The sequence below is a fragment of the Pan paniscus genome, chromosome 2 (genome assembly GCF_029289425.2).
Source record: "Pan paniscus chromosome 2, NHGRI_mPanPan1-v2.0_pri, whole genome shotgun sequence".
In the NCBI taxonomy this organism is placed as follows: Eukaryota; Metazoa; Chordata; class Mammalia; order Primates; family Hominidae; genus Pan; species Pan paniscus.
Window position 1 is genome coordinate 93082872 of NC_085926.1, and position 17493 is coordinate 93100364.

The window sequence follows — 17493 nt, forward strand, 5'->3', positions numbered from 1 at the left end:
CCTTCCTTGCAAATGAATCCTATATCCCATTAAATATATAGCCTAGGTATTTTTGTCTGATATCTTCTGTTGTCTGTTGCATTTTAAAACTACTTTCAAGAACTTATTTTGACAGTCACAAGGATTAACTATGTAACATGTTCATAAATTTAATCTTTCTTAAATGGCTATGTAATGCAGTAATTACCTGAAATCATCTTCATATATTTATGCTAATCATTTGTATCTCCCGTAGCATAACTGTTTCTCCTTTAACATGCACACCTTCTCAATATTGCCCACAAAGAAGCAGGACAATTACTCGGGAGATTTAGGTTTAAAAGAACGCCTTCTTCCCACTTTTTTTTTTTTTTGAGATGGAATCTTGTTCTGTCACCCAGGCTGGAGTGCAGTGGGCTATTTCAGCCCCCTGAAACTTCCACCTCCCACTTCTTCCAAATTTCTAAAATGTTTTAGTTAGAAGTGTTTTTCTTGTTTTGCCTGAATTCATCAGATACTTTCCCTAATTCCCTTATATGTTTATCTATTTATATTCTTTAGGTTGTATTGGCAATCCCAAACTGAGCCGGTAGAATTATAAACTGTAGTTCCATAAAGAGAAGGAAAGGGCCTGAAAGACTTCTAATGTGATTGCCATTTCTGTAGTATCTCCGTTTTTGCTTTGGGGACAGTATTCCTAGTTTCAATAATTTACACGGAATAATGTTGACAAAGTAATTGATGTTGTTGGTTTCAATGAACTTGGCTTTACATTCAGAGAATCAACAATTTTCTTCTTAATGGTTGAGATTTGCTGATATCTGTGCTCATTACAAGTGTTTTGTAAGGCATTAAAATTTTGATAAAATTTTATAATGTAAATTCCTTTGGGCTTTTCCACAGGAGGCCTACATGCCTACCACCAGTGCAGCCATCATGTCTCTAGTCATCCCTGAGAAGTTCCAGCATATTTTGCAAGTACTCAATACCAACATCAATGGGGGGTGGAAAACAGCCTCTGCCATCACTATCTTTAAGGATGTAGGTCAAAGGTAAGCTCATGTGGTGTTGAGGAAAGCAGACATTGACCTCACCAAGAGGACAGGAGAATTCACTGAGGAAGAGGTGGAACGTGTTATCACCATTATGCAGTATCTACACTAGCAAAAAATCCCAGACTTGTTTGTGAACCGATAGAGGATGTAAAGGATGGAAAATATATCCAAATCCTGGCCACTGGTTTGGCCAATGAGCTGCATGAAGACCTGGAGCAACTAAAGAAGATTCCAGCCTGTAGAGGGCTGAGCCATTTCTTGGGCCTTCATGTCTAATGCCAGCACAGTGAAACTACTGGCTGCTATAGTCATATCGTGGGTGTATTCAAGAAGAAATAAGTCTGTAGGCTTTGTCTGTTAATAAATTACTCTGGTAGGAAAATTGCTACTTCAAATGTAATATGTTTTATCTTTCAGGGAAAGTGAAACCTTTTCATAAAAAAAATAAATCAAGTCAGCTGTATTGTAGCAGTTGGTTTGACTTCCATGCTGATTTGTATTATCTGATAGCAGATTAAATATATTTAATTCACTTGTTGACCTGATGCTATAAGTAGCCAAAGAAACACTGGGCTAAATAACTTCAGAGATCTTCTTTATCAGTTGAATGATTTGTCTTTGTTGGTTCAGTGCCCTGGAATTCTGGGCATTCTTTCAAACCAAGAATTTCAGGTGTTTATGATAATGTTGCCACCTCTTCACTGTAATCACACTTAATTAGTTGCAGCAGGTGGTAGTAGCTGGCACAGTTGAACAGCTCTCCTCACTTCACCAACAATTGGCTATTTGTTCAGCAAATAAAAAGGACTCCATATGAGAAATCAAGAGAAAAATAGCTGTGCGGTAGCTGTGGTTCTCCCAATTCTTTTATTCCCTTGTTTCTTTTCCACTGTAATATTTGTCCCTTTTTTTTTGACAGAGAAAGTGGTGTGTTACCTTTTCCAGGGAAATAAATTATATGTATTCAGTAAGCATCCTTTAAAACGTATGAACTGAATTTAGAGATCTGAAACAGAAAGTATTGTTTGAGGTTTTCTTGGCTAGCAAAAGTCATTTTTTTAAATGCCATTGTCAATGTTAATTTGCCCTGTTAAGCCATTCCACAAATGTATACATGGTTCAAAATAACATGTTTTATCAATAAATATGTAAAATTTAATTTGTTATTTAAAAAATTAAAAATAAATAAATGCATGGGAAAAATACTTTTACATGTATTTTCAATGAGAATGAAGCCTTTGTTAGGTAACATCGTTTTCTAGCATAAAGACCTGATATAGATTTCTTTAAAATTACATTGATATACTTTATTGTATATCATACTTGCACATGTACACAAACACACAAAAAAATCCTAACAGTTTATGTAAGTAGAGAGAATCAGGACTGATGTTTTGAGTGTGAAATAAAGTTTCTTTCCATTAAAAAACAATGTCAATTTGTCTTTTAGTGTGTTATTGTCTCAAAATGGTAATGTTTGCTTTTTTCTCCTTTGTGTTTATTAAAATAATAATCTTTATTAATATAACTAGATGTTTAATTATTAAGATAATTCCTTACTATATTTTTTTGTTTCAATTGGTTTTCAAGGAGCTTAAATAAGCCTTGTTTTATCTCTTTGGATTTTCTTATATATATGTATTCTATAATTAGCATTTTATAAAACAGATATATTATCTAGTTTAGGGGAATATAATGTGTTTTAATACCCAGCATTTTTAAATAAAAACATGGAAAAAATAACCTACTATGACTAGTGGTTTGAAGGCCATATGTTGGCATCTTACTTAGGCTAAAAGAAAACCTAATATTTGTACTGTTAACAAATAACATTATCATGACAAAAGTTAATTAGTGCCTGAACCTGTGCATTGAATTCGATGACTATTTTCTTCTGGAATTTCTCTAGTAGCAATTTTTCTTTATTCCTAGAACAATCAATGTTGTTCAGAAAAAAAGTGCAGATAAAGAAAACATAATTCTTAATGTTTTAAGAAAGTAGAAAAATGATGTGACTTGTTTGTGCATCTTTGCATTCAAATGGGCTATTTTTGTAAACAACACATGATTTACTCATATATCATGCATCAGAACCATTTGTGTTGTTAAAATGTGTGCTGATTCTACATATAAAATTTTTCCCTGGAGTAAGTTAAATTTATGCACTAACAGCAGAGAGGTACAGTTTAGATTTTGAATATTTAAATGAAATACTTTCAATCTTTCAAATTTTATAATGTAGCATTTCACACATTAAAATGGATATAAGATGTATTGTGAAAGTTCTGAAGAATAAAAATAAACTCCCGTGAACCAACTTGAATACCAGAACATTACCAGTGCCCATGACTATTACATATGGGGTTTACCAATTCTCCCTTTGTTATATAAGGGTAACAAATATCTTGAATTTTGTATTTATCACTGCCTTAATTTTAAAAGAATATATTTACTATTGTGTCAGATTATCTCTTTTCAACTCAGCATCAGCTTCACTCTCTCTTATATTTTGCCTGTCTCATAGGAGTGAAGCCTAGAGCTATATTTCTTCGACACAACTGCCAACAGCATTTTGGGTTAGATTTCCATATTAAGAAGCATGTAATATTTGGAAGGCAGAAGAGAAGGAAATACCATCAGCCTCCAAAGAGAACAGAATGATTTTGATCAGCATGTAGGCATCTTCATGCACATCATCTATTTGATGCTACTACTAGCCAATGAGATTATGAGGTTATTTTCTGATATTTCTGCAGCATACTGATATTTAGAAGTCAGTACAATGTTCTCCACCTTTGGCTTCCCTATTCTTCAAGGGATTCTGTAAGCCTTGAATTCCCTATTAACTACTGTTTCTGCCTCCTATGCATAGGAAAATATCTGTGTTCTTGTCTGAACCTCAAGGACAATGCATGTATGAATTCCCAAATACATTTGTTGTTGTTGTTGCTTTGAGCTTCAGAAAAGGATATTAAACTCAAAATTGTCCTGTGTGACTTGCTTTTTCACCAACACTATGCCTATTATTTATCTATGGTATTTTACATATATGTGGACATTATTATTTAGTGTTGCAAAACATCCCATTTTATGACTACAGCATAATTTTTAAAATAATATTCTCTGCCCTTGGCTTACCCATCTTTCAAGGGATTCTGCAAACCTTTAATTCCCTATTAATTAATTGTGCTGATAAACTTTTGGTTTGCTGTTATTTTTATTTTCCTTTTTTGCTGTTGTTTTGTTTTGTTTTCTCTTTGGTATTTTGCTGCTATAAGCAAGATGGCCAGGTGCATTCTTCAGAAAGTCTTTTTAATGTACATTTACAAGCGTTTTCCTACCTTATTGACAAAGTACTTTTACTTGGCAGGACTTTAGTTGAGTTCCTGAACCTTCTCTTAGGCCTCTCTGTGCACCTTCTTATAAATCCAGTTTTAGCAAAGAATCCAGCTCAGTCAGTTTAGCACAAATCTACAATGCTCCGTATCTGATGACCTTCAATATCTGATCCAATTCTTCATCCGCCACTGCTTCATAGGTGTTATTGGCTCACACTGGCATATATTCAGAAAGAATCTGTTAAGTCTGTTCGTCTAGAATGCCCCTTACCTTTGCATCCAGTGACCTCCATTCTACTCCTTGGGTATAAATTTCCACTTGCTCATGCTATATTTGAAGTTCAGCCCAATCTCTATCCCCCACTGCAAGACCCCATTGCAGTGGTCCCTATGTTTATTGCAATAGCTTTGAATGAAATGCTTTAATAAATACCATTGAATAATTTTTTCTTTAATAGTTCATTCATTAAAAATGCAATTAGTTAGGAGTATCTGCATTTTCTACTTTAAGCAATCAAGCTAAATTGTTTTTAGAATTGACTATACTAATTCCAATTGCAAGTATATTAAAAATACTCATTTATCATATATTTGCCTAGTTGTGGCATTGTGTAGATTTACTGATTTGCCAATTTAATAGACTTAAATTGGTATCTTACTGTAGTTTTGGTGTGTATCATCCTGACTATTAATAAGATTAAATAATTTGACTGTTTTAATTTCTTACTTATTTTGTATTTTGTGAAATACTTGTTAAAATAACTGTCAAATTTTCAAGTTATGTTTTCGATTCATTACTTTTTGCAGTTTATTAAATTCTCAAGATATAATACCATAGAAATACATCTATTTCAAATAATTTTTCTCATTATATGGTTTGTCTTTTCATTTTCTTTTTGATGTCCTTTGAAGAAGAGAATTTTTTACAGTTAGCTTTTTGTGTCTTAAGAAAAACTTCTCTAACCCTGTGGTCATAAAGATACCCCTATTTTTATAAAAGCTTTAGATTTTGATTTTCACATTCGTTTGATGTATTCTGGACCTTCTCTTCTCCCCTCCCTGTCTTTTGACCTCTCTTTAGTGTATTCTACCTCTTTATCTCTCTATGGTGCATTATATATAATGTGTGATTCTCTCATCAGCTGGTGTACTCTTATTTTAAACCCACCAATTATAGTTTTACTTTTCTTGTCTATATTATTCATTTCCAAATGTATTATGTTGGTATTCAAATCATTCTTATTTTTAATGATCTATTATACTCCTTTAGTTACATTTCTTCTTTTATTTTAACATATATTAATCATACTTATTTCATATTATTAATTCAAACCTCAAATATATAAAATCCTTAATCTAAATATTCTCTGTATTTTTTCCTGACTCTCTTTCAGAGTGACTTGGTTTTCTGTTAATTTGTTGAATCTTATCTGTAAGCATTCTAATGGTCTAAACTGCAAAATCTTTAGTCCAAATAGGTTTGAAACATAAACAGGAAACAAGTTGTCCTAATCGACTGAGTTGTCTTCTGGATTCTTGACTTAATATAGGAAATTTAGATTTAGGTCTTCTCACTTGTGGGTTTTAACAAACACTGGTTAAAAATTGAATGTGGGGAGAAAATGGTTAACTGTTGGTCCAGCTGTCTTGCAACCACAAAGATGATATCTAAGGTATAGATCCTCTTTGAAACAGTAACCCAAGAAATTATTAAAAATTTATTTATACTAAATCAAACATCATTAATAATCTGGCCAAGATTTGTATATTAGACCAAACACCTACGTTCCTAGAGATTCGGGGATGATGAACTGGTATTACTGAGATGCACTGGAAAATGAGATCTAGTATCATACTGCAAAGGGGTTGCATGCTTGGCTAGATGCATACACCTAAGGTGACAGCTGAAGTCAACCCCAGTGCTGACTGCTTCTGAAGATGTTTCACAACTCATCATCATATGTAGTGACTATGTAGTCAGTACAGAATAACTCCCAAAGTTAAGAGAACTTGGTGCTGGGTGAAACAGAATGCAGACTGTGAGATTGTTGTTAATCAAAATCATGACCACTTCTGCTAATATAGGAGACTGGGTATCAGACGTGCATGAGCTAACTTAAATAGTAAAGGAAACTAATGAGATTATAACCTTTATTCATTGAAGTTTTGTATGAAGACATTAAAAACAAATAAACAAAAAAACACCCCAAAGATTAATTCCTTTAAGTGAAGTGCCAGAATATAGCAAGTTAGCATTTAAAAGAAGTTTCTTTATCATTTATCCAAAACTTATAAGAATTATAAAACAAACCATTTTAGGATACCTATTCTTCTGTTGTGACACATAAAATAAAATGGTAAAAATATATTGTAAAATATTTCACACACTTTACCATAAAGCAAAATCAAATACTTTATATAAATAGATACCATAGAAGCCGTGCACTTTAAGTACAAAATAATTTAAAAGAAAATAAATAAGAAGAAAAAATAAAACTAAAGTGAACTAAAATTTCCATCAGGTTAAGTACTTATAACAGATATTAGAAGTTTAAATATAGCTAAAGTAATTAAGAGAGTGACAAAGAAAGAGATAGATAGACAAATGCAAGAAGTACATATTAAACTACCAAACAGATCCGTATAAGAAAAATCATTACTGCAGAGCATGAATTGCAACCTGAATAAAGAGAAATTTTTCATTTAACTACCACAAAGTCATTGGAAAAAGTGGGAAAATATTAGGCTTAAATTGTACCATATATAAAAATAAATCCAGGATGAATCGAAAATTAAATGTAAGGGGGAAAAAGATTAAGCATGCAGAAAGATAGAAAAAATATATTTAAAAAAATCTTTTATCATTACAGTATTTCTTTAAAAATATGAAAATTTCACTGACCATAGGGAATTTCTGTTGAATTCAACTATATTTAATATATTTAACTAGTTGTATATGTTCATCTTATGACATTATGAAGAAAGTGAAAGAGAAATAAGATATTGGGAAATTTATTTACAAAATATATAATTGATTAGAAGCTATTAATAGTATCGCAAGTACTTAAAGAACTCCTACAAATGAAAAACAAAGAGAAAATGTAAAACAATCCAACATATATGTCTAAATACATAAAGTGCATTTTACAAGAAAGAAAACATAAGTGGCAGATAAACAAATATAGGCTCTGCCTCCTTAATAAAGAATGTGACACAAATTGAAACCACAATGAAGTAATACTTAGACTTATCAGTGTAGCAATAAAAACTCCTCAATAGTAAGTGATTGGGAAAAAATGAGTAATCATAATTCTTATTTTTTAATGAGACAGCAAATTTGTACACATATTACAAAATATAGTACAGTTGAAGATGCTGCAAACTTACAATCCAACCAAGCTACTCTTAGACCTTATCAGTGATAATTAAATTGTCGGACTATTGACTCAAAGAAAGAAATAAATATATGTCTCAGATGACACACACACACATACACACACACAACACATACATGCATCCATACACATGATTAAAATAGAGTTTAATTAAAAGAGAGTAAACATTACAACTGAAGTTACATTCTCATATTTTCTTTTTTGATTTCTTTTTTTATTATATTTTAAGTTCTGAGATACATGTGCAGAACGTGCAGGTTTGCTACATAGGTATACATGTGCCATGGTGGTTTGCTGCACCCATCAACCCATCATCTACATTAGGTATTTCTCCTGATATTATCCCTCACCCAGCCCCCCACCCCCGACAGGCCCCAATGTGTGATGTTACCCTCCCTGTGCCCATATGTTCTCATTGTTAAACTCCCACTTGTGAGTAAGAACATGTGGTGTTTGGTTTTCTGTTCCTGTGTGTTAGTTTGATGAAAATGATGGTTTCCAGCTTCATCCATGTCCCTGCAAAGGACATAAACTCATTTTTTTTTTTAACGCTGCGTCGTATTCCATGTGCCACATTTTCTTTATCCGGTCTACCATTGATGCATATTTGGGTTGGTTCCAAATCTTTGCTGTTGTGAATAGTGCTGCAATAAACATACGAGTTCATGTGTCTTTATAATAGAATGATTTATAATCCTTTGGGTATATACCCAGTAATGGGATTGCTGGGTCAAATGGTATTTCTAGTTCCAGATCCTTGAGGAATCGCCACATTGTCTTCCACAATGGTTGAACTAATTTACACTCCCACCAACAGTGTAAAAGCGTTCCTATTTCTCCACATCCTCTCCAGCATCTGTAGTTTCCTGACATTTTAATGATTGCCATTCTAACTGGCGTGAGATGATATCGCATTGTGGTTTTGATTTGCATTTCTCTAATGATCAGTGATGTTGAGGGTTTTTTTTTTATACGTTTGTTGGCCACATAAATGTCTTCTTTTGAGAAGTATCTATTCATATCTTTCAATCACTTTTTGATGGGGTTGTTTTTTCTTGTAAATGTGTTTAAGTTCCTTGTATATTCTGATATTAGCCCTTTGTCAGATGGATAGATTGCAAAATTTTTGTCCCATTTTGTAGGTTGCCTGTTCCCTCTGATGATAGTTTCCTTTGCTGGGCAGAAGCTCTTCAGTTTAATTAGATCCCATTTGTCAATTTTGGCTTTTGTTGCCATTGCTTTTGGAGCTTTGGTCAAGAGGTCTTTGCCCATGCCTATGTCCTGAATGGTATTGCCTAAGTTTTCTTCTAGGGTTTTTATGGTTTTGGGTTTTATATTTAAGTCTTTAATCTACTTTGAATTAATTTTTGTATAAGGTATAAAGAAGGGGTCCAGTTTCAATTTTCTGCATATTGCTAGCCTGTTTTCCCAACATCATTTATTAAGTAGGGAATCCTTTCTCAATTGCTTGTTTTTGTCAGGTTTGTCAAAGATCATATGGTTGTAGATGTGAGGTGTTGTTTCTGAGGCCTCTGCTCTGTTCCATTGGTCTATATATCCGTTTTGGTACCAGTACCATGATGTTTTGGTTACTGTAGCCTTGTAGTATAGTTTGAAGTCAGGTGGCATGATGCCTCCAGCTTTGTTCTTTTTGCTTAGGATTGTCTTGGATATACGGGCTCTTTTTTGGTTCCATATGAAATTTAAAGTAGATTTTTCTAATTCTGTGAAGAAAGTCATTGGTAGCTTGATGGGGACAGCATTGAATCTATAAGTTACTTTGGGCAGTATGGGCATTTTCATGATATTGGTTCTTCATATCCATGAGCATAGACTGTTTTTCCATTTGTTTATGTCCTCTTATTTCCTTGAGCAGTGTTTTGTAGTTCTTAAAGATGTCCTTCACTTTCCTTGCAAATTGTATTCGTAGGTATTTTATTCTCTTAGTAGCCATTGTGAATGAGAGTTCACTCATGATTTGACTCTCTGTTTATTATTGGTGTATAGGAATGCTTGTGATTTTTACACATTGATTTTGTATCCTGAAACTTTGCTGAAGTTGCTTATCAGCTTAAGGAGATTTGGGGCTGAGGTGATGGGTTATTCTAAATATACAATCATGTCATCTGCAAACAGAGACAATCTGACTTCCCTCTTCCTATTTGAATACTCTTTATTTCTTTCTCTTGCCTGATTGCTCTGGCCAGAACTTCCAATACTATGTTGAATAGCAGTGGTGAGAGAGGGCATCCTTGTCTTGTGCTGGTTTTCAAAAGGAATGCTTCCAGTTTTTGCCCATTCAGTATGATATTGGCTGTAGGTTTGTCATAAATAGCTCTTATTATTTTGAGGTACATTTCATCAATACCTAGTTTATTGAGGGTTTTTAGCATGAAGAGGTGTTGAATTGTATCGAAGGCCTTTTCTGCATTTATTGAGATCATCATGTGGTTTTTGTCATTGGTCCTGTTTATGTGATGGATTACATTTATTGATTTGCCTATGTTGAAGCAGTCTTGCATCCCAGGGATGAAGCCGACTCGATCATGGTGGATAAGCTTTTTGATGTGCTGCTGGATTCGGCTTGCCAGTATTTTATTGAAAATTTTCGCATAATGTTCATCAGGGATATTGGCCTGAAATTTTTGTTTTTGTTGTGTCTCTGCAAGGTTTTGGTATCAGGATGATGCTGGCCTCATAAAATGAGTTAGGGAGGAGTCCCTCTTTTTCTATTTGGAATAGTTTCAGAAGGAATGATACCAGTTCCTCTTTGTACCTTTGGTAGATGTTGGCTGTGAATCCGTCTGGTTCTGGGCTTTTTTTTTTTGTATCCATAGGCTATTCATTACTGCCTCAATTTCAGAACTTGTTATTGATCTATTCAGGGATTTTACTTTTCCCTGGCTTAATCTTGAGAAGCTGTCTGTGTCCAGGAATTTATCCATTTCTTCTAGATTTTCTAGTTTATTTATGTAGAGGTGTTTATAATATCCTCTGATAGTAGTTTGTATTTCTGTGGGGTCAGTGGTGATCTCCCCTTTATCATTATTTATTGTGTCTATTTGATTCTTCTCTCTTTCCTTTTTTGTTAGTCTGGCTAGCGGTCTATTTATTTTGTCTGAGAGACTGGTTGTTATGATTACCATTCTTTTGCATTTGCTGAGGGTGTTTTACTTCCAATTATGTGGTCGATTTTAGAATAAGTGCTATGTGGCACTGAGAAGAATGTATATTCTGTTGATTTGGGCTGGAGAGTTTTGTAGATGTCTATTATGTCCACTTTGCCCAGAGCTAAGTTAAAGTCCTGAATATTCTTGTTAATTTTCTGCTCATTGATCTGTCTAATATTGACAGTGGGGTGTTAAAGTTTCCCATTATCATTGTGTGGGAGTTTAAGTCTATGTGTAGGTCTCTAAGAACTTGCTTTATGAATCTGGGTGCTCCTGTACTGGGTGCATATATATTTAGGATAGTTAGCTCTTCTTGTTGCATCAATCCCTTTGCCATTATGTAATGCCCATCTTTGTCTTTTTAATCTTTGTTGGCTTAAAGTTTGTTTGTTTGTTTGTTTGTAGACAGAGCATCGCTCAGTATCCCAGGCTGGAGTGCAGTGGAGTGATCTGGGCTCACTGCAACCTCCACCTCCAGCGTCCTGGTTCAAGCAATTCTCCTGCCTCAGCCTCCCAAGTAGTTGGGATTACAGGAATGCTCCACCATGCCCAGCTAATTTTTGTATTTTCAGTAGAGACGGGGTTTCATGTGGCCAGGCCCAGAGACTAGAATTGCAACCCCTGCTTTTTTTTTTCTTTCCACTTGCTTGGTAAATCTTCTTCCATCCATTTATTTTGAGCCTATGTGTGTCTTTGCATGTGAGATGGGTCTCCTGAATACAGCACACCAAAGGGTCCTGACTTTTTATCCAATTTGCCACTCTGTGCCTTATAATTGGGGCATTTAGCCCATTTATATATAAGGTTAATATTGTTATGCGTGAATTTGATCTTATCATTATGATACTAGCTGGTTTTTTGCCCAGTTGTTGCAGTATTTTCATAGCATCGATGGTCTTTACATTTGGGTTTGTTTTTGCAGTGGCTGGTATGGGTTTTTCCTTTCCATATTTAGTGCTTCCTTCAGGAACTCTTGTAAGGCAGGCCTGGTGGTGACAAAATCTCTCAGCATTTGCTTTTCTGTAAAAAAAAATTATTTATCCTTTGCTTATGAAGTTTAGTTTGGCTGGATATGAAATTTTGGGTTGAAAATTCTTTTCTTTAAGAAGGTTGAATATTGGCCCTCATTCTCTTCTGGTTTGTAGGGTTTCTGCAGAGAAATCCACTGTTATTCTGATGGGCTTCCCTTTGTAGGTGACCTGGCCTTTCTCTCTGGCTGAAATTAACATTTTTTCCTTCATTTCAACCTTGGTGAATCTGATGATTATGTGTCTAGGGGTTGCTCTTCTCAAGGAGTATCTTTGTGGTGTTCTCTATATTTCCTGAATTTGAATGTTAGCCTGCTTGCTAGGTTGGTGAAGTTCTGGATAATATCCTGAAATGTGTTTTCCAACTTGGTTTCATTCTCTCTGTCACTTTCACGTACACCAATCAAACATAGGTTTGGTCTTTTCACATAGTCCCATATTTCTTGGAGGCTTTGTTCGTTCCTTTTCATTCTTTTTTCTCTAATCTGGTCTTCGCATTTTATTTCATTAATTTGATCTTCAATCTCTAATATCCTTTCTTCTGCATGATTGATTCGGCTATTGATACTTGTGTATGCTTCATGAAGTTCTCATGCTTTGTTTTTCAGCTCCATCAGATCATCTATGTTCTTCTCTAAACTGGTTATTCCAGTTAGCAATTGCTCTAACCTTTTATCAAGGTTCTTAACTTCCTTGCATTGAGTTAGAACATGCTCCTTTAGCTGGGAGGAGTTTGCTATTACCCACATTCTGAAGCCTACTTCTGTCAATTGGTCAAACTCATTCTCCATCCAGTTTTGTTCCCTTGCTGGAGAGGAGTTGTGATCCTTTGGAAAAGAGGCATTCTGGTTTTGGGAATTTTCAGTCTTTTTGTGCCGGTTGTTCCTCATCTTCATGGATTTATCTCTTTTTGGTCTTTGCTGTTGGTGACTTCAGGATGAAGTTTTTGCATTGTCGTCTTTTTTGTTGATGTTAATGCTACTGCTTTCTGTTTGTTAGTTTTCCTTCTAACAGTCAGGCCCCTCTTCTGCAGGTCTTCTGGAGTTTGCTGGGGTCCATTCCAGACCCTGTTTGCCTGAGTATCACCAGCCGAGGCTGCAAAATAGCAAAGATTGCTGCCTGATCCTTCCTTTGGAAACTTTGTTCCAGAGGGGCACCCGCCAGTTGCCAGCAGAAGCTCTGCTGTATGAGGTGTCTGTCGACCCCTGCTGGGCAGTGTCTTCCCGTCAGAAGGCATGGTGGTCAGAGACCCACTTGAGGAGGCAGTCTGTCCCTTAGCAGAGCTCAAGCACTGTGCTGGGTGATCCGCTGCTCTCTTCAGAGTCAGCAGGCAAGAATGCTTAAGTCTGCTGAAGCTGCACCCACAGCCACTCTTTCCCCCAGGTGCTCTGTCCCAGGGAGGTGGGGGTTTTATCTATAAGCTCCTGACTGGGGCTGCTGCCTTTCTTTCAGAGATGCCATGCCCAGAGAGGAGGAATCTAGAGAGGAGTCTGGCTACAGCAGCTTTGCAGAGCTGCGGTGGGCTCCAACTAGTTTGAACTTCCCGGTGTCCTTGTTTACACTGTGAGGGGAAAACCACCTACTCAAGCCTCAGTAATGGTGAATTCCCCTCCCCCCACCAAGCTCCAGCATCCCAGGTCGACTTCAGATTGCTGTGCTGGCAGCAAGAATTTCAAGCCAGTGGATCTTAGTTTGCTGGACTCTGTGGGGGTGGGATCCACTGAGCAAGACCACTTAGCTGCCTGGCTTCAGCCCCTTTTCCAGGGGAGTGAACAGTTCTGTCACCCTGGCATTCCAGGCACTACTGGGGTACAAAAAAAAAGTCCCTCAGGTAGCTGGGTGTCTGCCCAAAGGGCCGCCCAGTTCACCGCATGAAACACAGGGCCCTGGTGGTGTAGGCACTCGAGGGAACCTCCTGGTCTGTGGGTGAGAAGACCATGGGAAAAGCATAGTATCTGGGTTGGATAGCACTGTCCCTCACGGCAGGTCCCTCATGCCTTTCCTTGATTAAGGGAGGGAGTCCCCCTATCCTTTGTGCTTCCCTGGTGAGGTAACGCCCCACTCTGCTTCGGCTCACCCTCCGTGGGCTGCACCCACTATCTAACCTGTCTCAATGAGATGAGCCCGGTACCTCAGTTGGAAATGCAGAAATCACCCACCTTCTGCTTTGGGCCCGCTGGGAGCTGCAGACTGGAGCTGTTCCTATTCAGCCATCTTGCCCAGGAATCCTCATATTTTCTTATTATGCTTCATTTCCTCTCTTCTATGTTATTCTTTTAAATGATTCTTATGACCATTAAACTGACTTAATAATCCACAAATTGATCACAACATAAATCTTAAAAAATATTTTAGAGATTATTGCATCTGTGAAAACTCTTAACAGCAATGTTCTGATAGCATAATCCTGTGTGCTGGGAGCAGCTATTGTCCAATAATAGGTTAATACATATGAAATGGTGTTTTTTATTCTTATAACAAAAACATATGTAACAATAAAAAAATTGGTGAATTGCAACTGCATGCACTCACATGAATGTATTCCAAGATTCTAAAAATCGAATGGAATACAAAGTTGCCATTTATTAAAAGATTCAATATTCAACACATAAAAATCTGTATTTTAACTAAATAAATTTGTTATAAAACTAATGAAAAACCAATAAAATGACAAACACAACATCAAGTTTGTAGTTTTGTGGGAGACAGGAAGTTCAGCAAGGACAGAAAGTGCTGCAGCTGCTAAGAGAAGAAGGGATATTAAAGAGACTGCAAAATTCAGTCATTAAACTGAGTGGTGAGAACATGAATATTTAATTCTAATAGTTGGTAATTACACATACTTAAATATTTTGTATCTGTTTCACATATAGCAAACATTTTAAAAGATAACATGTGAACAATATAAATAATTTTAGGCTAATGAGAATACATAGATTACAAAAGAAGATGTAAAAAACACACAACCCTTGTATTGGATCATTCAACCACCATTTAATCTTTGTGCCATTTTGAGAGATTGGAAAAATAAAAAATATTTTTTACAAAATGTGTTTCCAGTTTCTCTTGAAGCTCAGTTTCTAGATCGGATTTTTGATCTGCAATTCAAATGAAGTTGTAAAACACAGTAGAAGGGCAAATGACAAATTTTGGTGGCAATGCAATTGGATAAGTGGGTTCCAAAAAATGAGGTGTTGGCAACAGCTGCACTCCATATTTTGCGTGCAGACAGGCTTATTGAGTGCGGAGCAGCTGTGGAGGAGGCAGCAATTACTTCTGCCAGGAATCTAGAACATAATAGCTCAAGGTCCATTTTTAATATATTGCTTCATTTATAGTGAAGCACAATAATGGTAGACTCAGAAACCTTCATTAAGACTGTTCAGTGTTCACGAATTCTCCAGGTCTCTGGATGCATTATATTTTATTATTATTATTATTATTTTGGAGATGGGGTCTTGCTATGTTGTCCAGGCTGGCATGCAGTGACTATTCATAGTCATGATCATGGAACATAGAGCAATGCAGCTTTGGACTCCTGCCCTAAGGTAACCCTCCTGCCTCAGCCTCTGCAGTAGCAGAGATTACAAGTATACCATCAGACTGAGTACCAGGTGCATTCTTAAAGCAACTACCTAGTTTGAAGATACTGTTTTTGTTGTCTGTTTCCTCATAGATTTGTTTTTGAAATAACTCTGTGTGTGTAGCAGACTCCAGGTCTAAACTTGTACTATTCTATATTTTCTATATTATTAATAGATTTAACACTTGATATACTTTTTGTTCTTTTTTATCCCCCATTCTTAACCACAGAAATCTTTTTGAGACTCAGTGGATTTTTGAAAGCACATTTTATATTTAAGTATTCAGTAAATTTTTTTTTAAAAAGGCTATCAGACTATCTAAACCTTCATATTCCCAGGAAACTGTATTTTTTCTTTATTTAATACTATACCAGCACATTTTCCAATAGAACTAAACAGCATTCAAAACATGGCTTTAATTGTAGACTTCTATTTGGATAAAAGGAGGTACTCTGCTTTATAGTTTTTTTATTTTGGGAAACATCAGATACCTTTAATTTTTATTTTTATAAATAGAACTTTAATATACTTTCTTATTCATAAGTCTTCATGCACAGTTTTATTTCCTAAAGTTACATTTCTCAAAATATGCTTATTAAGAAGGCTCTAAACATGTTTAAAGACTCAATATATAATGCCAAAAATGTCCTTCCTTCAGAAACGTTTGTACTATAATATTGCTTGCTTCTTTCAATAGAAGCTATAATTTATGGGACAAAATACTGAAAATGAGATATTAGCACAGAGAAGAGAAAGTTGCACACATAGGGAAAGCACCTCACAAAGATTACTCTTGAGACTTTAGCTAAGTACTGATTAGTGAATTTACATAAGAATACTACCAGAGGTAGGGAAAGAGCCACTAGACAGGAATGGGTGGAAAAATCCTTAAGAATTCTCCAGGACTGGTAATAGATTTGCTCCTACCAGTGAAACAGCATGATAATATAGAAGACTGTTTATTTTAGAGTACTCAGAAGGGCATTGTCTGAGTAGTGGGTGAAAAGTAGTCTTAGACTCAAAGGTTTCTGTTGTCTTACCTAATAAAGCATAAAAAGAAGACTCAAAAGCATCAAACTTTTCCCAAGAAACTCAACTATTTCACAGAAAAAAAATCTTAGGAATATTTTTTAAAGCATAAAAATGCTGTCCAGCAACCAATAAACTAAAATTACAATGTCTAACATTGAAGAAAAAACTTACCAGCATACAAAGAAACAGAAAAATACAATTAAATGTAAGGAGAAATCAATGTTTTGATCCTAGAGGTCTTGCATATTTTTCCAAAAATTTATTCTTCAATATTTGACTTTAATGCTGTTATAATTTTTTTAAATTCGTATAGTCAAATTTTCAATAACATATATAAGTACAATTGATGTTGTATGTTGACCTATTCTTTGATGTTACAAAATTTAACAATTTTTAATAAGTATCTGTAGATTTCTTTAATTTTCCTATACAGTCATCTATACACAAACGACAATTTATCTCTTCCTTGTAAAAATTTGTCAGTGTTTTATGTTTCTGCGCTTGCTACAAGCTATAACAAACGTTGAGAATACTGCTAATATTTGATTGTTGGTATTTTTCAACTTAGGATACAAAGTGTTCAATAGTCTATCATTCAGTAGCATATTAGCTTAAAATAGTTTTGAAAGCACCTCAACCTGAGGAAATTTCTTTCTACTCTTAATTACTTGTGTTTATTTATGATGATTGGTTTTTAAATGTTATCAATTGTGGTTTATCATTTATTGATGATCTTTTTTTATCTTATTCAGATAATGTGGAAACCTTCATTGTTAAATATTCAAATATCTTCATAAATAACATTTTAATTTATAACTCTATTTTATTTGTTAATATTATTCAGGATTTTTGCATGGATTTTCCTTACAAATATTGGTCTGTAATTTTCTTCATTTGAAAGTTTTTTTCAGA

At 35.1% G+C, this 17493-nt stretch overlaps 1 pseudogene; it reads left to right on the forward strand.

The window, feature by feature from the left end:
• The first annotated feature begins 915 nt into the window (after window positions 1-915).
• On the forward strand, window positions 916-1373 carry LOC100992909 (small ribosomal subunit protein uS13-like; annotated as a pseudogene).
• The last annotated feature ends 16120 nt before the right edge of the window (window positions 1374-17493 follow it).